Source organism: Peromyscus leucopus, chromosome 1 (assembly GCF_004664715.2).
Source record: "Peromyscus leucopus breed LL Stock chromosome 1, UCI_PerLeu_2.1, whole genome shotgun sequence".
In the NCBI taxonomy this organism is placed as follows: Eukaryota; Metazoa; Chordata; class Mammalia; order Rodentia; family Cricetidae; genus Peromyscus; species Peromyscus leucopus.
In genome coordinates this window covers 109,772,815-109,795,661 of record NC_051063.1, presented here as the reverse complement: position 1 = coordinate 109,795,661, position 22,847 = coordinate 109,772,815, and the positions used below count along the sequence as shown (strand labels likewise).

General features: G+C 38.6%; 1 protein-coding gene across 1 annotated transcript in view; it reads left to right on the top strand.

Moving 5' to 3' along the window:
- The window catches only part of Tenm4 (teneurin transmembrane protein 4), a 2,730,446-nt gene that overhangs the window by 1,159,780 nt on the left and 1,547,819 nt on the right, over window positions 1-22,847 (top strand). The window contains 1 exon segment of the mRNA XM_037206447.1: window positions 21,318-21,378. The gene's annotated coding sequence lies outside the window, so the exon portion shown is untranslated.

Genomic DNA, 22,847 nt, shown 5'->3' with positions numbered 1-22,847 from the left:
TTGAACCCCAGGATGCTGGTTCATACATGCCATTCATCACCATTGTAACTTACATGACTAACATCTATCAGGTAACCTCCTTAGGTGGTTTATTCACAATCATGTTTTTCGGTACCCAACTTAAGTTCTGAGGCATAATGTAAATATGCCCAGTTTTCTCTAGTTTGCCCTTTCCTCTCCAGCACTGTGTACTACCATGGTTACTAGCTGGGCATGAAGAATCACAACTGTGTCTCCTCAGCTCATGGAGTTTACTTGGTCACAACTAAATTCCCCTGCTCAGTGCTGTGGTCTAGGAATATGGGAAAGCAGGAATGAAATGTGTTCCCAGGGATCACTCTGCTTTAAAAGTATCAAAGATCGCCGGGCGGTGGTGGCGCACACCTTTAGTCCCAGCACTCGGGAGGCAGAGCCAGGAGGATCTCTGTGAGTTCGAGGCCAGCCTGGGCTACCAAGTGAGTTCCAGGAAAGGCGCAAAGCTACACAGAGAAACCCTGTCTCGAAAAACCAAAAAAAAAAAAAAAAAAAAAAAAAAAAAAAAGTATCAAAGATCATGACTCTGTAATATTCAATGGTCAAGTTTGTGTGGTCAAACACCTAAATATGTGCTGATTTTTCAATATGATCCCAATATGCTATTGATTTAGCATATCTTTACAAGTTGTCCCCCAAATCCTCACCATAGTTTTCAGTGAAAGTTATTAAATTTATATACTAAGTTGGGGAAAAAGGAAATGATCTTCTTACAAGGTTAAGGAGATTTGTAAATGCAGTGAGTACGTGATTTGTATATCATTCTGAAACTTTCAATAGAAGCTTTGGATCTTTCTCTTCTTAAAGTGATTGCTTATTCTTTATTAGTTTAATTCTCCAAAATGCATGAGAGTATTTTTGGCAATGTTGTAAACGGTCTCATTTTCTTTTGGGTTTTATGGTTGGTTATTGGTACAGAGGGACATTCTTGATGGCTTCTATAGAATGTGTAGCTGGAAATTTTATTTACATTTTCTAATTAGTTTCTGTAGTTTGTTTCTGCTGATTCTCTTTGATACCCTATGTGTATTGCACTGTCATCTGTATCTAATTATACTTTTGACTTTTCCTTTCCAATTGTCCCTACTTGTTACACTTTTCTTACTATGTTGCAGACTATTCATCGCACAGTGTAGAGTTTCAGAGATAGCCAAACCTCCTGTGTGAAATTTTGCAGATGTCATATTCTCATAGTTAAGGATAGCTTTCTTTGTGTGTCATTAGTAAACAGGAATTAGCAAATAAAAGGTAGTCAGTGATCATTTTTTTTTTCTCGAACTATATTTTATTGGTCAAAACTGTTTAATTTTATCAGTTATTTTTCTAAATCTGTTGAGATTTTGTCATGTTTTTGATGCAGTTCATAACTCTATATATTTTATGAGTTAAACTACTGTTGTTACTAAACATTAAAGATATGTAAACACTATCCTATGTCTTTCTTGTTTTTTACAGTATTTATTTTTGTTAGCACAAAATTATTGGACTGTATGCTTATTTCTTTCAAAAGTAAAAGAAGGCTATCTAGCTAGATAGCTTCGGTCTATTGTCACTCAGTGTAGGTTGAATATGCCACATATGAGTGGGTAGTTTAATATTTGGATATGGGTATCCTCTCTTTTTTAAAAGGAGAATCAGAACTAAACTGTTATGGTGTCTTTTAATTTCTCAGCACTTGAGAAGCTTGTCTAAGCTGCTCACTAAGGATTGCTTCATCGCTGTTTCCTAATGATTCTACCCCTACACCCATACATATTTCCATTAGCTTCATCTTCCAGATACATTCCCTGGTTATTTGATACCATCAGAGCTTTGCATACATGGTACCTCCTGTGAAAAACAGTGTTTCTGTTTCAGTAAGAATGAGATGGATGCCCAGTTTCCACCTTCTTATGATTCTTTAGTTCTTCTCCATGCCAACATTCATAAATTACAGTATTGTACTTTTCTGTTTTGTGGTCTGGTACCATGGGGATATGGACAAATTTGATAGTAGAAAAGCTTGTTTTAACCTTTGCTTTGTCATCTTAAATTTTAGTGCAGTACTCATGACTCATACAGTGGGTGCTTAGTAAAGTCTCTCCTAGGAAGATAGGAGGAAATAAAGAAGGGGTAAGGGATACAAGAAGAAAAGCAGAAAGAAGAAAGGAATCAGAAAATAATCTAAAACAAAGCTAATTTTATTTTAATTTTTTTCTAATCACTTTTTTTCTTTTTTAAAATTTATTCTTCTCTCATACATCACATCCTGAGTGCAATTTCCCCTCCCTCCACTCCTCCCAGCACCTCCATGTCCCCTTTCCCCAAAATCTACTCCTACTCTGTTTTCATTCAGAAAAGATCAGGCCTTCCAAGGATATCAGCCAAATAAGACATAACAAGTTACAATAAGACTCAGTACAAATCCTCATATCAAAAGTGGAAGAGGCAACCCAGTAAGAGGAAAAGGGTTCTAAGAACATGTGAAAGAGTCAGAGACACCACACACACACACACACACACACACACACACACACACACACACACACACACTATCAGGAGTCCCACAAGAGCACCAAGCTACACAACCATAACATAGATGTAGAGGACCTAGCTCAGACACATACCAGGTCAGTGTTTGTCATTTCAGTCTCTGTGAGCCCCTATGAGCCCTGCTTAGTTGATTCTGTGGGCCTTGTTCTCCTGGTGTCCTTGACTTCTCTGGCTCCTACAATCTCTGCCCCCTCCTCTTCCTTGGGGTTCCCCAAGCTCCACCTAATGTACAACAAATCAAATTTTAAAGTGTGTAAAAGAGTGCTCTGAGCAATAACTATCCAAATAACTAGACTGCCCAGAAGGCAGCAAACCCTCCATTATGATAAGTCTTGTTTTAACTGGATAACCTTAAAACCCATAGCTATATAAGGAATCAAAACTGAAGAAGAAATTGGAGCAAATTAGTTTGAAGTCCCTTTCAACTATTGGAGTCTGTAAGTCACTTATGTTAGATCCAAACTTATGAAGATATGGAAAGGTGGGTGTAGAGGGTACTGTTATCTCCAATAAGCAGTTCAATATGTATGCTGTATGCATGTAGATTCTAGGATTTCAATTCCTCTGGTTTGATATACACTTCTAAGGGAATTGCTGAGTCTCTTTACAATGATTTTCCAATGAGAAGTTTGACTCTAGTTTCTTTAATCAATACCTTAGAGAGATTAGGAGGCTATAAAATAGAAAGCATTGCTATTGTTGAATATGCACCTTGTGCCTTTAGGGGGTAAGAGAACACATATGATTAACTCAAAATTCCTGACCCATCTTGGAATCTTAGACTTCAACAGTGTCTAAGAAAATATTTGGGTTCTTTTAGGAACAGGAAAAAAAATTATTTTGCCTGGAACTCCAGGTAACCTGTTTTTGGAAGCTAGCATATTTTATAAACTAATATTTTATATTAGTTCTATATTTAGTTTAAATAATGTAAGACATAATAGATTCTCCTTTTGAAGGTAACATAGATTTAGTGCATGCTATTGTAGACCTGTACTAAACAATACTTCTGCAGCCCTTTCTTCAGGTATTAACCCTAGACTGGAATCACCAATCCACAAATCCCTGCAGCCTACTCTCCAATCCCCATTTCCAGGCTAGGAATCCAAACTCATACAACCAACTCCACCTGCCCCAGGGGCTACCTGAGACCCTTGTGTCCCTATCTGCTTTCCTTACCCCACCTCCTAAAGACCCAAGACTCATAATAACCAACTCCAGCTATGCTTGTGGGCTGCCAGAGAACCATAAGCCCCAGGCATTCTCACTTGCACCTCATTCTCAAGTACCCAAGTACTCCACTCTACCCTCCACTGATTCCTAAGGAGAAATCCTCAACAAACCACAAGACTCTGGAGAATTGATTGTGAATATCTTACGACTCTACAAGAGGTATGACCCTGGGCCTAGAAACTTCATTTATGTACTTTAAATACAAACGTTTTAAAATCAACAATTGAATTTTTCCATTGAATATTAAAGTTGCCTAGAATTTACCATCCATTGACTTGTATGGAACCTCATTGTATATGAAAGAAATATGATGCCTTGGGTGTAAAAATATTCACTAATTTCTCTACTGAGAAAAGAGAGAATGACTACATAATAATTTATGAAGCTTTAATGATTAAGAACACATTCTGATAAAGCTTTAAGGTACACATTACAACTTCATTTCTGTTTGTTTAACTATAAACCTCTCTTAAAGCTCACCATTTTGGAATTTAGCCAATATTTTTAAATGAGCCTTTTATTTGTGTCTATATTTCCAGTAGACAAATAATTCAAAATCTGGATGTATTGATGTGAACCTTGGGCTTAGAATGGAGATGCAGTGTAGGATTTCAAGTTGGGAAGGCATTTATATTACATGTATGATTCTTTGGTGTAAGTGAAGGAGTTGTAATGAAATTATAATGAAGACCATAGCTACAGTTTCTACCTCCAATTATTTCTTGCAGAGTTGTTTTCAGAGACATTACACAAATTGCTCACAGTTATTAATGTGTTAATACATAGGTTGGGCATGCATTTTAGAGGGAGACGTAATGATATCTGGGTGGTATTTTACAAAACAATATAAAGTTGATTTGTTTATTTAATCAAGAAATTAGCTTAGGACACAAAGAAGACCCATTTTACAGATGAATAGTATATAAATAAAGGTGTGCAGTGTGCCTTTAAAGGTAGGTAAGAGTGACCTATTGAGAAACTAAAGAACTCAAATCCTACTTTCACATTCCCTTTCCACACTGTCTCTGAACCCTAGACTGCTCACCTCCATACTACATTTACAGAGCTGTTGAAGGATTTGATGGGGTTATGTTTGAACATGTATATACATAAATCTTCAGAAAAATGGCTAGGTAGTTAATTTTGTGTGTCTGTATAAATAGACGGGTAGGTGGGGGATTTATATGGATCTATATAGATGATGTTGAAAATCCTATGACTACGTTAGCCTTAGCAATACTAGCATGGTAACTACTGTCATCCCCTGCAATACCTACATCAGTAAATGTGTCATCCTGAGTTTATGCTGCTTTAGAAAGCTTTTGTCATGCTGCAGATCAGCTCTTCAGAGTTCAGAGAAGGAAATGTCCCATGAATACATTCTATAGAGAGGAAGCCAGAGTTTGCAGGGAAGAAACTACGCCTCCATCTTTATTTTTCTGTCTGACCAGGCTGCTTTTATTGTTGAGTGACTGGAGATGGTTCATTGAATATTCAGTAAGAGCATGAGATAAAAAGTGTGTGTGTGTGTGTGTGTGTGTGTGTGTGTGTGTGTGTGTGAGAGAGAGAGAGAGAGAGAGAGAGAGAGAGAGAGAGAGAGAGAGAGAGAGAGAGAGGGTCTACTTCAAATCTACACAACTACTTAGTTCAGTTCTCTACCCTCCACTAAATCTTATTCACACTATGGTGACCAGATATTATATTTAACACATACTAAGTGATTTCTTGGCATGTTACACTTAAATTACTAAAAATATGAAGTCCAAGGGCTTGAAAATGGAATAGTGGTTAAGAGCACTTGCAGATTTTGCAGAGGACTTGAGTTAGTGCCCAGTACCCATATCAAGAAGCTTAGCTGCCTGTAACCCCACCTCCAGATGATCTGATACTTCCTTCTGACCCCTGATAATGCCAGTACTATGTACACATACATACTTAAAGGTAAAACAAATCTTTAAAGAAAATAAGAGATCTGAGCACACCAGAGCTGCCAATCCTTTTGTCTTCAGCCAGTTTAAAACCCTTGAGCTGAAGCTTTAGTCACCAGTGTGCCACTTTGACCCCTGCAGCTGGGAAGCCTATCAGGTTTGCCCAGGGGATGTCTTCACTCAGTCCTGGACAGCTATGAAAGCATCCCAACACAGAATCATAAACTTACTTAAAACACTGAGCCATCTGGTGGCTATTTTTGTAGTGTGATTGCACAGTTGTTAAGCATGACCATTGCAGATGACAACACCATTTCATAATGTCAAATGGTTGGAAGCTCTAACTCTTCTTTTGAGAAGATGCTTGCAGGAAGTATATAGCTGCATTCTTCTCACCCCTGCATTGTTTTCAGGGCATAAAAGAGTTAACAAACAATATTTATAATTGCATTTATTTTTTTGTTAGCCCATATTTTCTCCTCAACTTTTGCACCTGCTACTACTTGTCTGATAGGAGAAAACAAAAGGAATCAGTAAGAGCAAACAAATGTTAATGAGAAAACTCAGAAACAGCTGAGATGCTTAGTTATCAACAGCTTTCTTGTTCCATAAACATGTGGACACATGGTTTTGATTTGCTCCTGCATATTTATAACATGGTTGTACTTCACTGATTAGAAATGGGTTTCTGCTTACTGTAATAGACTGGAAATGGAAAGACTAAAATGAATACTTGTATTCATTCAGTAGGTTCATTGAGAACCTACTATGTGGGCTAGACTGAATGTTTAAATTGCATTGATCTGTTTATTCTTGGCATCACCTTTATCAGTTTGGTGTCATTTCTGTACTTGCACAAAATAAGGATCAGAGAGGGCAATTAACAACCCAAGGTCAATAAAAATCCTGGTAAGAAAGGGAAATTGTATTTGTTTGGAGGCCAAGAGTTTTAACAACTAACTCAAGAAACCAAGCCTCAGTAATGCTTCCTGGATGTTTACTTAATATATCTTCCTTTTTTCCTTAGCTATTTTCTCAGTTAAGGTTTCTATTTCTGTGAAGAAACAACATGACCATGGCAAATCTTATAAAGGAAAAACATTTAATTAGGGTGGCTTACATTTTTAGAGGGTTAGTCCATTAACATCGTGGTGTAACATGGTGGCATGCAGGCAGACATGCTGCTATAGAAGTAGTTGAGAGTCCTAAATGTAACTCTAAGATGACAGGAAGTGACCTGTGTCACTGAGTGTAGCTTGACATAAGAGACCTCAAAGCCCACCCCCACACTGACACACCTCTTCCAACAAAGCCAAACCTCCTAATAGTGCCTCTGCCTTTGGAGGCCATTTTCTTTCAAATCAACACATTCCACTCCCTGGCCCCCAAAGGCTTATAGTCAAATCATAATGCAAAAATGTATTAGTCCAACTTAAAAAGTTCCCGTAGTCTATAATACTCTCAAACTTATTTAAAATTCTAAAGTTCAAAGTCTCTTCTGAGATTCATGCAATCTCTTATCTATAATTCTCTATAAAATTAAAATAAAAAAGCAGATCACATACTTCCAATATATAATGGCACAGGATACACATTGCCATTCCAAATTGTAGTGAAGGGAAAATAGTGAGGAAATATTGTACCAAAGCAAGACTGAAAATCAGCTGGACAAACTTGAAACTCTGCATCCCCATGTCTAATGTCAAGATCAGCAGATCTCCAACTCCTTTAAGCTTTGTTGACTGCAGCACAATTCTTTCTCTTGGGCTGTTTCCACTTCCTGTCAGCAGCTCTCCTCGGCAGGTATCCCAGGGCTGGGGCATCTCCAACATCTTGGAGTCTTCAAGATGATCCAGGTTTCATCTTCACAGCTTCATGTAATTGGTCTTTCTAGGCATTCTCGCAGGGACACCCCTGACTCAGTGTAGCCATGGAAGCAAATTCAATAGCCCCTTTCTTCTACTGTTAACTCCAGAACCACATGGCTGAAGCTGCCAAGTTCTACTGTTTACCGCATCTGGAACATGGCTCCCTTATTCAATTACATCCTCACCTACTTTCTGTTTTCAATGGTTTCTGTTACTGCTGAAGTTTGACTATCCTTGAACTTGCTCTGTAGACCATGCTGGTGTCAAACTTAGAGATCTATCAATTACATCTTCCCCACCTTTTTGTTTTCAATGGTTACCTTCACTGCTTAAGCTTAGCTGTTCTGCAATTTGCTCTGTAGAACAAGCTGGCCTCAAACTTAGAGATCTGTCAGCCTCTTGTCTCTGGGGTGCTAGAATTAAAACTATGCACCACTATACCCAGCTCTAAGCTTTTCTTTGATTCATTCTCACCAACTGGAAACTTGACTGGGTGGGATGTTGCCCTTAGGTCACCACTCCCTTTATTTCATTTCTTAATCTGTTTATCTCCTTGAATATAGGACTTAGCTCCATTCCACTCTCTGGTACTTTGTTTGTCCTCAAATTTTACACTTTCTTGCTCCTTTTTAATATAAATCTGTATAAGAGTGACCGGTTGCCGGGCGTTGGTGGCGCACGCCTTTAATCCCAGCACTCGGGAGGCAGAGGCAGGCGGATCTCTGTGAGTTCGAGGCCAGCCTGGGCTACCAAGTGAGTTCCAGGAAAGGCGCAAAGCTACACAGAGAAACCCTGTCTCGAAAAACCAAAAAAAAAAAAAAAAAAAAAAAAAAAAAAAAAAAAAAAAAAAAAAAGAGTGACCGGTAAAGCCGGGCGTGGTGGCGCACGCCTTTAATCCCAGCACTTGGGAGGCAGAGGCAGGCGGATCTCTGTGAGTTCGAGGCCAGCCTGGGCTACCAAGTGAGCTCCAGGAAAGGCGCAAAGCTACACAGAGAAACCCTGTCTCGAAAAAACCAAAAAAAAAAAAAAAAAAAAAAAAAAAATAAGAGTGACCGGTAATAATTACACAACTGAATCAATACTAGGCTGTTCTGAGATTTCTTCTGCCAATGGAATTAATCTAAAACTCTTCACTTTAGGCTCAGGCAGACTCTAGGCAATATACTAAAATTTTTCTCCTCTGAAACCACTTGAGCCAGCGGCCCACACTTCAAATAATTCTCAGCACCATTGTCTTCCATGCTCCTACTAGTATGGCCCATTAAACAGTGCTTCATGTATTCCATTGCTTTCCTAACCCAAAGTAACAAAGTCTAAACTCCTCAAAAAAAAAAAAAAAAAAAAACATGGTCAAGCCTATCACAGCAATACTCCAGTCCCTGGTACCAACTTCTGTCTTAGTTAGGGTTTTTATTGGTATGAAGAGACAACACTATCACATCAACTCTTATGAAGGAAAACTATTTAATTGGGTAGCTTACATTTTTCAGAGGGTTAATCCATCATAGGGCAACATGGTGGCATGCAGGCAGACTCGCTGCTGGAGAAGTAGTCTTGTCACTGAACATAGAACACCTCAAAGCCCACTCCCACAGTGACATACTTCTTTCAACAAGGCCATACCTCCTAATATTGCCACTCCCTTTGGGGACCATTTTCTTCAAATCCACCACAGTTACCATGGCATGAAAATTGTTTGCTCACAATTCTTCAGTTTGGGGTAAATTATGACCAGTTTTCCTAGAAACCCACCAATTTTTCCTTTTGTATTTTCTCCTTATCTTATGGAAAGATGAAAGTCTTAAAGAAACCTAAATCATACAGTGACAGACAAAAATACCTATTATTTCTCTTCTGAGCCCCTGCCTTGTCCCTATGCTGTAGGACACTATGGAAATGGCTTTCAGTGATCATGATTGAATAGCTCTGGGCTCAGTCTTACATTATTGTTATTTCTTGAATATTTCAACCTAATATATTCTTAATCCCTGCTAGTGTCCATTTTTGCATTTCCACACTAAAGGCTTGACATATAATATTTACCAACACCTCTTTCCATTTCACATATTCTGGTTTTGTACCCTTATTATTTGCACCCTTATCCCACTAATAATTAAGATAAATGGGCCAGTGGGATAGTTCAGAGTATAAAAGCACTTGCCACTCAAGTCTGATGATCTGAGTTTGATCCCTGGTACCTACAATGAATAGAGAGAAAGGACTCTGAAAGGTTGTCATCTGACTTCTAAACACATGCCATGACACATGCATGCCCTCTCTTTGTCTCTCTGTCTCTGTGTCTCTATGTCTCTCTGTCTCCTTTCCCATACACACATACACATGCACACATACAAAATAAATTCTTAACATAATCAAGACAATTGCACACCACTATTGTACTTCTGCCATGGGTCAATGTTAATGTTCTCCATAGTGACAAGAAATAAAACAAAGGAAGCATCATTTCTGGAGCTCTGTCATGGTATGTCAGATACTGCTGAAAATTTATTACTTCATGAAGTCCTTGTATTGCTTCCAATGTGCATTTACTTTGTCATATCAGAAATTCAACTGCAGTGGTCGAACCAAGCATCAATTTTAATTTTCTTTTGCAGCAAGGAGCCCTGTAAGGCTGGCATATTTGTCCCCAGATTCACTGCAGCTGTGGTATGTCTTCTTTGCCCACCTAGTATAGATAAGAAGTTCACAAAGCAGAGGGTAATGCCAATTCAGTTTGTGTCACTGAAAACTTTTCTCCAAAACCCTGATGATTGACTTTCTTTTAGAATATCATTAAGAACCATATTGCAAACTTAAAAGGAGGCTGGGAAATTTATTGTTAAACTGGGCATATGGCCACCATGAACTCAATTATGGGTTTGTTAGCAAGGAAGAAGATGAAATTGAGGCAGCTCCCAGAAATCTTTACAGTGGGATGCCCCGATTTCATTCATCCTGCTGGCGTCTTAGTGACCTCTGTTTATGTATCTAGAATCTAAGCAACAGAGCCTAGGTGACAGCGATAGTGCTTGTGCTGTGCTTGAGGACTGATGTCCCTGGAAAGGCTACTGCTTCCTGGGGACATGGAAAGACTGCTCTTCTCTTAATGTCACAAAATACTTGGATGCATTCCAGGTACCATTCCAAGTTCATAGAGGTTTATAGCCTCTGGTTCTTCAGAGGATGAGTGGGAGAGCTAGGGGGGATCTCCCTCTGTTTTCATTACATGATGTAGTCCACAAAAACTATTGAAAATGTGAGAGGAAGAATCTCAAAGATGGAAAACACCTTTAGGATCTACGACAGTGTAATTTCAGAGTATGACCACACTTTGGCTGGATGAGGATTTTCAAGTTGGCATTAAATCAGAGCAGCTTGTGAGACATAAAGCAACCCCCTTTCTATTGTTTACTATAATAGAAATCCAATCGTAAATATTCCAATGACAATATCATATAATTCTTAAAACATTTCATGCCTAATATCTTCTTGGCTCTTCTAATAACTCAGGCTGGTGCTGACTCTGGCATATGGATGAAAAAGTGGCCATCTAGGTTATTTAATGCAAAGGTAATGCTGAAATCAGTCTTAAACTCATGCTTTCAAATTTGAACTCCCATATTCCTTCCATAAGCTCAATCTCCATGGTTTTTCATAATGTAAACAGAATGTAAAGCAAAGGCACCTTTTAAACAATCAAGTTTTTATTAAGCAACATGTAAATATCTAGTCTTCTTGTCTATCTTTTATCAGGCATTATTCAAAATGCTTAACTTTTTCCCCTTTTTATCAAAAAAATTAGTAACCAACTTATTTGAGGGGAAAAACAATTATTCACTAATGAATCACTTGACATTTTCTTAAACCAAACTGCTGAAATTAGTGCTATTATTTTTAAATAGATAATTAATAACCAATTGGCATGCATAACAAATGATTTTTAACATGCAACACACTGGCAAAAACATCGACTGGCTAAATCACTCTTGTTAACAGCGTTATTGACAGAGATTTGCTTAGGAGAGACTATGAAGAAGACCTTGTAATAGACTCTGCAAAGTTTGTATGAGTGTGTGTGTGTGTGTGTGTGTGTGTGTGTGTCCCTTAGATAAGAGCTGTCTTTCAATGCTTTGTACCAAATATGTTTTCACATATTTGTATAACGGGTGATGAAAAGGAGGGGTAAGAGCAGAATAAGGGAAAATTTATTAATTTAAATTAACAAATTCTTAACTACTTCTCCTTTGGGTGTTGTTTCAGTTGTCTGAGAGAAAAGAGATCCCAAAAGAACTACGGACACTCTATCTATCTCGCCCCTTTAAGCCTATAACAGTGTATGGATTTTTTCTCAATATATTCTCACTGAATCAAGTAGAATTTTTTTCATAACACTTTTTTTTAATTAGTATCTTCCCTGCCCAGATACCTTGCTTTCTTAAGATATCCCCCATATTTTGTGACATGTAATTGGCAGAAACAGTTTGACATCCGCCCCCTCTGAATGCACCGTCTGTCCTTGTGAACTCTAATCTTGCTTTCACAAGTCAGTCTTAGTGCCACTAACATGCCTGGGCCAGAGAACTGGAAACAGATACTATCAAGTAGAAACACTGGTGTGCAATAGGCGGCTGCTGCATTCTTAAGCCCCATAGCTGATTCCTCCCTCTTCCCCAGTATCTGCTCTCGCTTCTAAGAACCCTTTTGTCCCTTTCTAATTAGTTATGGATAAGAAAAGTAGACATGCCCCTTTTGTGGTCTTTAATGAATCAATCCCTCATTAATCCCTTTTACCAAGGCATAGAAACAAAAGTTTGCAAGCTGATTATCATCCTCATTACTAGAATCTGGGCATGAAAAAAAAAAATGGTTCCTTTTGGGATTCCTTTGCCTGCCTTTGTCCAGGACTAAATTTCAGAGTGGGAGAATGTTGACATGGGAATATATTTTGATGATAAAGGAGATTATGAACTTTATCAGGTGATTAGAAATTGCAGCTGATAATAAAAAATTGGGGCAAATTTTCACTTTTTCTAATTTGCAAAACTAAAAGGAAATATAACAGAAAATAAACCATTATAGAATGTTTTCATTGCAACTAGGGATGCCTTGAAAGTCAAGAGTTCTCCAAAGTAAATATTTTTAATGAAATGACAGGCACAGCATTATGATGTAATGATTACAGCAAAATTGGTTCCACAGATGCAATGTTCTGATGTGACCCCTGGAAACCATACAGGCATGGGCACAGAGAAAACTAGCATCAAATCACCTGTCACTGTCACTGTGGTGCATTCAAGGTGTCTGGGTAATAATTATTCCTTGAAATAATTTTACAAGAATAGTACTAACCCATTTTTTTCAGTTCTAAGATGTATATCTTTTCTGATGTGACTATCTAAATTTTGAGTAGATTTTACATTGTCTAAAATATTGTTGAGGTGCCTTTGAAGCTCTTACAATAACATTTCATTCACTAGTCCCAAGATGGTACTGTCAGGCAGAGCTGCCATTGACTTTTGTGGGAGAGGAAGAGAGCATAATGGCAGTGTAACCCAGAAAGCCAAGAAGCCATGCTGGCCTGAATACCTGTGGCTCAAGCCCTCCAGAGCCTTCACCACCAAGACTGAGACCTGTATAGCACTGGGTGGGTGTCTTCTTTCACACCAAGAGTACAGTCCTCCAGAATATCAGATGTCAACAGGAGTCCTCTATTACATTCCTGGTTTGGATACTTCTATTTATACTTCAGAGAAATAAATAAGGAGATCTATAAAGAGTGTCCTGACCACTTGCCTCATTTTCTGAAGGAAATTGATGCTTAGAGGACACATATAACACACCTAATGTCATCAACAGTAAAGCTGGTATCCAAGTCCAGATTGTCTCATTCCAAGTTCAATGGGTTTTCTGATGTGCCAAAACCCAACTGTCTTCTGAAAAAAAACAAAAAAAAAAAAAAAAAAAAAAAAAACAAAAAACAAAAAAAAACATTTTTTTTTCTTCTCTGGGAATTTGTTTTCATCAAATAAGAAATGAGAATGTCTTGACTCGATGAAATGGGTTGACTAGAGAGGAAGTGATACATTGCATACCACAAGTGTGCATATGCACATGTGGTATCAATCTATCAATTAAATTAGGGTAAACAGGTAAATTTAGCTTTTAAATACTTTTCAGATGATCAAACAAAGGCAGATATGTAGAAAGGATGTCTAGGGTCACAAAGTAAGAGGTAGAGCTGAAAACTACTAAGCCCCAGTAATGTGATTCAGAGCTTGGAGATGCCATGCTCCTACTTGGAACTCTTGTGCTTCCATACACATATGTACTAAACCCCTTCATGCATGTGTGATTGTCACAGGGAAGATATTGAAGATTAACCCTCATGACCTGTCATCATTGTGCATTGTCTTGTCTACCTGTGGCTCATTGGTTATTATAGATTCCTTCGGCCACCCAGCTAGATATGACCACATAGACAATAACTTGACCCAGAGACAGAAGAAGCTATATGAAGTCAGGTGGCAGTGTTAGATCTCATAATCTGTACTTATCATCAATATTCCACCTTATCTGCTACAGCATAAATCCAGACCACCATACCACATAGGGCTAGACACTAGGGTCACCAACTCTTCAATCATTCTTCCAGATGCCCTCAGCCCTGAAAGCTCTCTCTCTGGATTTTCCCTGTAGCAGGAACTGTCTCTTTTGCTAAGATTAGAAGATTCCCTTTCCTGCTCAAAATTTTCCATATGCTTCCTAATTAATTTGATTTTTGTATTAATCATAACTCATGGGACACACTGTCACTTTTATCAGACTGAAAAGAAGACATGGTACAAGTTTAAAACACAGAGCTCAAAAAGTGATGCCCAAAGATAAGGGTAGGGAAATGGGTGGTTCCAAGAGAAACCTACCTAGCTGGGCTCATTATTTGTGAGGAGAGTCCCATCACTCAGAATCATGGAGACTGATCTCTTTGTCAGATCACAATTCCTTAACCTACAATGACAGATGCAATTATTAGAAACTTAAATTCCCATAAACCCCTTCTTTAGGAGCAATTCTATGAAGGGTTAATGAAATGATAGCTTATAAAAACAGAAAATAATGAGGAACTTTAAAATACGATCTTAGCTTGTATTCTATAGACTCTATAACTTTACGGTCAGTAGTGAAATATGTTTAAAGCATGATTATTGAAGTAAGAACTTCAGCATCTCAGTTCTGCCGCTGACAACTATTCCATCTTCACTAGCAAGTCTACTTTCACTAAACAATTTTCCTAAGAGGAAAATAAAGAATAATGTCACTATTTATTTCATAGAGTTGTGAGGATTTAAAAGTGTCCTGTGTAAAGGGCTTAACACTCTTTTGGCATACCACAGTCTCTTGACTCTTAGGTATCAAGGATTGTAAGACACATTGTCAAAGATAATAGAAAATTCTGGTCAATAAGCAACCTAGTTGAACTGAATATGCTCTTGAGTGACAAACAAACAAACAAAATGTCATCTGCTTCTGTTTCTAAGATCTGCCCTGCCCTTTAAGAGCTTGGTTTGGAGAGTTTTGATTGCTCATTTGCACAGTAGTGCAGTTGCCTTGAAAAAGGATGCAAGCCAGTCAGAGGCATGAATCTTATACAGAGTCCTCAGGAGTATTTATTTCACATGAGAGATTACTTGGCACATGTCCTCTTTAAAGGTACATATAGTTGAAAGTTTTCCTGTGTCCCACCGAACCTGCAGTCAGGACAAATCTCTCTCATTCGCCAGTCCTGCAGCTGTGTGGACCCAAATAGTCACACACAGGCTAATATTATTTTTAAACTATGGACATGACAGGCTTCTGCTATCTAGTTCTTATATCTTAAATTAACCCATTTCTATTAAACTATACTTTGCCACATGGCTTGTGACTTACTGGTATTTTACATCTTGCTTCTCATGGTGGAGGCTGGCAGTATCTCCTCTGCCCTGTCTTTTTCCTTCCTCTCTATCTGTTTGGATTTTCCACCTGCCTCTAAGCTGCCTTGGCATAGGCCAAATGGCTTTATTTATCAACCAATCAGAGCAACATATATTCACAGCATACAGAAAGACATTCCCCCATCAGGTACATCTTACACCTCCAACCTACATTATCCATTTCAGGCTGCTTGCCAAGCAGAGGAGATCAAGAAAATCTGTATTGCAAACCTATAGGAGCCATAGATATCATTTGAATGCATTTAATTATATTCTTTTCCCTAGGTGTCATTACAATGTACATACTTTGAAATTCTTTCCTATCATTTACTTAAAATATTATAATCACTTTTCTACATGATTGCACAGAAACTCCCTAGAATAACATTCACAGCCTTTTGTATTCTGACGCTGCTATTCATCTCTTCTTTTTCTGCCAGCATCACATTCTTCTCCATCATACAGAGATAAGTGCTGCTGACCATATTGTTCTGTCTTCATAACCCACATTTCACTTTCTTTAGCTCATGTATCATCCAACTTCACCTTCACTAAAGGATTCAACCAGCTCTTCACCAGAAGAGTTCAACTGTAACTATGCAAAGAAAGCACTTTTAAAGTTAGAACCTCTTGTAGAGATGTGGGTAGGTCTGAGATGACAAGAAAAGGGTGGTAAGAAAAGAATGCCTTATAAGTTCTTCAGCTGCTGCCAACCTGGAAGTTCTCACTCCCGTCCACCCCTTACCAAAGTCTAGAAATCTAGAGCAAGCTGTAAACCAGAGCCCAGAATCCCAAAGAAGGTACCACTTGCCACGATTATAGTCCCAGCAGACACTGAGATACTATCACAGCAGAGAAGGACAGCAAAAATATACTTCATTTCATTTCCCACCATTTCTCTTACTTCTTGTCATCATTTTCACTGGCCAAACCCCAACTTTATAAGTCAGAAGGCCAAGATGCATTACATTCTATTCTGTAGGTACTGTTTGCTTGGCATAAGCAGCCAAAAAATATCAAATAATTGACCAGGAGAAGGAACAAGAGACCTTTCCCAGATTGCTTTGATTTATCCTTGGTGGTTCATCTTCAAAGCTATTTTATGGAAGAAACAAGGATGTGGAGTCTATTGTGCTCTCTTGGTGCTCTCATTGTCTCCTATTCTCTCTGCATGGCAGTATTTTTCTTAGCTGATTAAAACCTCTTTCAAGGACTGGGGTGGTGTCTCTATTGCTAAAAATGCTTGTCTCAAAAATCTGATGACTTGAGTTCACCCCGGAACCCATGTAAAAAGCTGAATACAGTGGGACGTATCAGTAATCCCAGAACTAAAGTTCCTATTAACATAGTAGAAATAAAAGAAACCCTGCCTCAAAAACAAGGTGGAAGGAAGGGTAAGAACATAATAATAATAATAACAATAACAATAATAATAATAATGAGGAGGTGAAGAAGAAGAAAAGGAGGAGGAAAAAGAAGAAGAGGAGGAGGAAAAGGAAGAAGAGGAGGTGGAGGAGGAGAAGGAAGAAGAGAAGGAGGAAGAGAAAAAGGAGGAAGAGGAGGAAAAGGAGGAAGAGGAGGAAGAGGAAGAATATACTGACAGAAAGTTGCTCTCTGCATCATCCACACGTATACCATAACATTTATAACATTTGTTCTCTCTCCCCTCCCCCTTCTCACACTTCTTCCTTTCCTTCCCTCCTCTCTCTTTCAGACAAACACAACATAAATAAATAAAGTAAATTTTAAATATATCTTACATTCAGAGTCTATGTCAAGTGTTCATGTACTGCCAAGTATGGAATCTTGAGTGTCATACACTCTTCATGAATCTATAGATATATACATATACATATATGTATAATTTCTAGAGTCTCCCTTAAGTTAGTCTTAGCACTAGCACCATACTATACCTAACCCTTTTGCCTTCAGTTGATTTTTTTCCTGTAGTTACACGTTGTTCATTATTTTGGAGTTGGTACTTTTCTCTAGCAGGGCTGTAAACTCTGAATACAGAGGCTAGATCAACAGCTACTTCTTGATGCTCCTGTTTCTAATTATAGACATGCAATCTGTTCTATACTTCAGTAAATAAAGGTTCAGAAATCACCTAAATTGTTGGGATGTCTCTTGTTCCACCAATAGCCCTTCATATCCTCAACAATGTTCTTACTATGCCACCATCCTGTTCACACAACAAAAGGCCCCATAATTTATTTTTTTTATTTATTTTTTTTATTTTTCTTGGTTTTGGGGGGCAGGTTTCTCTGTGTAGCTTTTGGAGCCTGTCCTGGAACTGGCTCTGTAGACCAGACTGGCCTCAAACTCACAGAGATCCGCCTTCCTCTGCCTCTGAAGTGCTGGGATTAAAGACATGTGCTACCATTGCCCAGCAAGACCCCACCATTTTACTTCTCACAAGAAATAGAATTTAATGGACCACACAGTAACTGAACCTCGTAACCTACAAACTAACAGAATTTGAGAGAACCTAAAAAGCCCTGGCTACCCTCTCATGGAGCTGCCAAGACTCTGCCTGGTCCTTTTACCCTGTCCTTACTAACTCATTCTCTTGGACTGGACTCCAATGTTTAAAATCTTGTGTTTGAAAGGAGAAAGAATAAGGCATTCATTATTAGATGGGTGCAGGTCTGGATCCCTGCAGCCCTTGCTCCATTGTTTCATTGAGGGGTCCCCACCCCCACCCTTCCAGCAAAAATCTTCTCGGGGCTATGTCCTTTTTTTTGACAAGAAAGCTCTGTGGGATTCTTTGTTTCTATCCAAAGGTTACAGGCTGAACCCCTCTGCCCTGAATACATTGTCCATAAACACCGTGTTCTTCATCATCTTTTTTTCTCTGCTAACCTTTGCTATGTTCACCTTTCAATTGGAATCTATTAAACACAGATCACACATCTTGATTGGTGTTGAACAAAATAAACATGATAGAAGTCAGCGCTCAATAAAAAGCTGAGGTGGTTGTAGATACAGAGAAATGGCTTAAGATGCTCTTTGAGATTGTGAGGCTAGACACAGGAAGCACCTGGGTATGGAATAGGGATGCAAAGGGGAGAGATGAATCAGATGAGGGAGAAGGGGAAAAGGTCAGGAGAAAAGGAAGAAAGGATGATAAAAATTGGTACAAATGAACAAAGAGGAGGGGGTTAAGATACGGAGTTTATAGATATATAAGAAAAGTATCACTTCATTCAGTGTTTCCTAATTAGAGACCACTTTTCAATTTAGCTTCCTAAACTTTGAAGGTGGCATGACTTCAGCATTTAGCAAGTTGTGCATTATAAATAGGCATGTAAATGGCCCAGCATGGGGGCTGAGAGTGGGAGGCAGCTTTTGGCAGAGGTAATAATGAAGTGAATCCCATTAGTGATGGAAAGGCAATTAAGAGAAACCTCAATGAAGCTCCACATCTGAACATCTAGCAGAAACATTGGGATTTGGGAGGAAAAAGGTTAAGCACTAGGAGGCTGTTTGTAATGACTTTAATTAGATGGAAAATGAATTGTTTTGCTCTTTTTTTTTAAACTCTCTTTTCCTTTGCTTTTCAAAGGTAACAACATTTGTAACTATATTGAGGTGCATGTCTGAACTGCAGCCTTGACTTTGGGAGGTGTTTAGTGACGGACAGAATTTTAGTCACATGGTTCTAATCCTCATAAGAATCTTGTGTTGAGGCCATTTCACTTGCCAAAGCTCAGTGGACAGACTACTTGGTTTATTGATGAGGAGACTCAGACATCCTAACAGAGTGCTGACGCTCCCTCCACACATAGCCTCACAAATGCGCTGAAGCCCCAGAAGAATGTGGTACTTTGTACATTTGGGAGATAATTTGTTAAAGAATGGCATGCAAAAAATAAGAATCTTATAATATTAAGTATCAGTAGGAATCTGTTGTTACAGAGAAAAGATGTGTATAAATTGCCTTTAATCTTTTTTTGTGTGTGTTTTATGCAAATGGGTGGTGCAAACCTTATTTTTACTATTATTAGAAACAGAATGATCTGACAATTGAAACTTATAATCAGGGTTCCTACCTTCAAAAACATTTTTCTGAGGTATTACTACCTTCATTATACAGATAAAAAGACTGAATCGATTCCAAATTAACTGATTGTCACATAGTTAGAAAAATGACACAGACAATACAAAGACAGAAGTTTTAAAAGCCTATTGTCTACAACCTCAGAGTTGCATCATGCTGACCCATAAGCAACAACAACAACAACAATCTAACACTGGACTCCCTGGGTCCCTCATTCTTGTGATCTCAGTGGAGAGAACTGTGAAGAGACAGAGTAGCATGGAAGAAAAGCAGAATTTATCATGGAGTAGAACAAAGCACATTCTCTGGGGTGGAAGTGCACAATGGCTGAACAGACCAATGCCTCAATCTACCATTTTAGCTAGCCTTTCTCAGGTCTCTAAAGTATACAGTGATTCCTGAAGTTGTTTGGTTCTTTGTCCTGCCCAAGTGAATTATAAGCCCCATTGGATAGAGTCTTACTGGGAAAATATTACATCCTTGTTCATTCTTTTGAAGTTTCTGGCTAGAAAGTAATCTTAGATGGTTTAAGGCTCTCAGAGTGAGGTTTAGGTAAGTAATTATTAATGCCATTCTGGGGAGTTCAGGATGTCATGTCTCCTCCCAGGTCCAGAGCTATGGCTTGAGTCACATTCCTTTGACCATTTTGTGTCAGTTCTTGGTTATATAGGCTACTGATTAGGAGGAACAGGCCCAGCCCTAGCAATTCCCAAGCCTTCTAATATTTGACTAGTTATATAAAAGTAACAAGATGCAACCCTTAGGGATGATCCAACCCAACAAACGAGAAGCTAGTGACCAATGGCTTTTCTGCTACTGTTTGGTTTGTGGCTAGAAGATTCCAGCTGGAGTGCACAAAGCAGACCTGGAGGAATATATAGACAAGAATGGGTTGTATTGGAGGTTTTTAGTTTTTCTGCAGAGCACACAAAGATTCTCCAAGTGATTGAAAAGTATCAGTTATTTTTAGTTCTGAATGTAACCTGGAGGTAGGACAACCCTCACCCAGCTGGTAGACACATTTCCATGGCAACTGATGATCAGGTAGAGATTAATGCAAAGGCACCATCTACAGAACACTGACTCTCAGGCCTGCCTGTATAGTGGAAACACTGGGGAGGTTTTAAGAAATATTGAGGCTTGGCGTCTACCCCAGAGGTTCTGATTTAATTGGTTTGGAGCACAGGCATGTCATCAGGATTATTCTTAGGTTACTCAAGTGATCCTAATATGTGGCTTAGTTGATTAGCTTTGTAAATATGCTCGTTACTAATTCTATATGGTCTTTGCTATTTTATTATCAGGCAGTACATAAGCATCTTCATTTACTCTAGTGTTCCAATTTTCTACTCTTTACCTTCATCCTCCCTTCCAGTTCTTACTTTCTTTGTCCTTCCTCACCCTCTTTTCCCTTCACAAACCCCTGCCTTTCAGGGGTTACTCAGTGCGGCTCCATTTATTCTTGTGTAACTATTCAAGTTCTCTACACTTGAAGCAGGGTAGGAACGAAGACCCTGATCTCTTCACTGCCAGGATATCGCCTGTGCCATTCTGCCCAGCATCTCATTAAGCACTGGATTCAAATCTTAACCAGAAGCCCTAGGAAATGAGCTAATAGTGGATTCTGAAAACTGTGGATTTTAGTCTTTAGAGCCAAATAAGTAACAGCCATTAATCATTTTCTTGGCAGATGCTGTTTCTGTGGAGGAGTGAAGAGATGTTCTGAAATCAATCTCTTCTTTCATTGAAAGGTAAGGGTACTATTGCAAGTGATGATGTTGATTCTGAACATTTGGTAACTTTTCTTCCTTTTATTTTATTCATATATCTTTTGCTAAAAGTCACTTTAATGAGCTTCTTTTAAATCACTAAGACAGTTTCAGGTTGCATTATATTCTTGTATTTTCAAAGGAGAGGGAAAAAAGTGGTGAAAGAAGAAAACAACTTTTTTTTCTTTGGGCAATGATATTAATTACAGGATGCTGTGTGACTGGAACTGAACTGCAACAGAGGAGGGCTTCAGAGGGAAGCCTGTGAGATGCTGCCCAGGGTTGAGAGGATGGGCTGCTCTGTGACCCGAGTTGGTAATCTCTATCTAGAGGATGTCCCTCTGAACCCTGGGGGATTTCCTAGCGTATGGTAGTCGGATTGGGTTATAAAACAGGTTGAAGACATTGTGCTAAGTGACTGCTCTTATTCTTCTGATGTGCCACTTCTGACTTGCTGTGGAACTTTGGGAAGTGTGGGTCTCAGTGAAGCAGGACAAACTTAAATGTAGGAAGCTGGTTGTAGATGATGGTTTGAGCATATGAAGGATAACCAAGAGAAAGCTTCATCATATGGTGTAGATGATATGGTGAGAAGTTAGAGAACACTGAAGAGATGGGTTCTCCAATCTTACCTCAGACTTCTGAGTCTATCGCAGGAAAGAAAATGCATTTCAACTCCCATTTGCTGTGGAAGGCTGATGCTGTTAATGTGCTCTGTTTAGTGATTTTATAGGGGTGGGTGAGACAATTTCCTTTTGTCCTGCTGTCTTCTGTGGAAAGTGAGGTGGTTATTACAGCACCTACCTCACTATCCTGAATGAAATGATGTCTGCCGTCTCTAACATTTCTTGAGATGACCAAATTGGACACAGTGAATGATGTAGGCAAAATTGTACCCATTTGGTGGTATGCATCTCAGTGGGAAGATATTACTTGGAAACCATACTAAAGCTTGACAGGCAGGGTGCAGAAACAGTGAATAATGTAAATTGGTCATATAAAATCTCAGTTCCCTTATTTTCACACATTTCCTGTCTAAAATGCCAAACCCAGCATCAGTTCTCAGAGACATTGGTATAATTATCAGGCTTTGTATTCAAAGAGTTGCTTCGTGTTCACATTGTATAAATGTCTAGTTAATGTTTTGCCTTTTGTTTTCATGGGGTAGAATTTGAACTTTTTTGTGCTTACCAGCAACTTCTGTGAAGAAAAGAAATGGATGAGTGAGAGATGTGGCTCAGTTAATAAAGTGCTTGCCTCATAATCATGAGGACATAAGTCCAATTCCCAGAGCACATGTTTGAAAATAAAATAATAATAATGATAATAATAACAATACTACTACTACTAATAATAATAACTATGATAATACCTCTGGGCATTGTGATGCACAACTGCAATCCCAGAACTGGGGAGACAGAGTCAGGAAAGTTCTGAAGGACCATAGGACA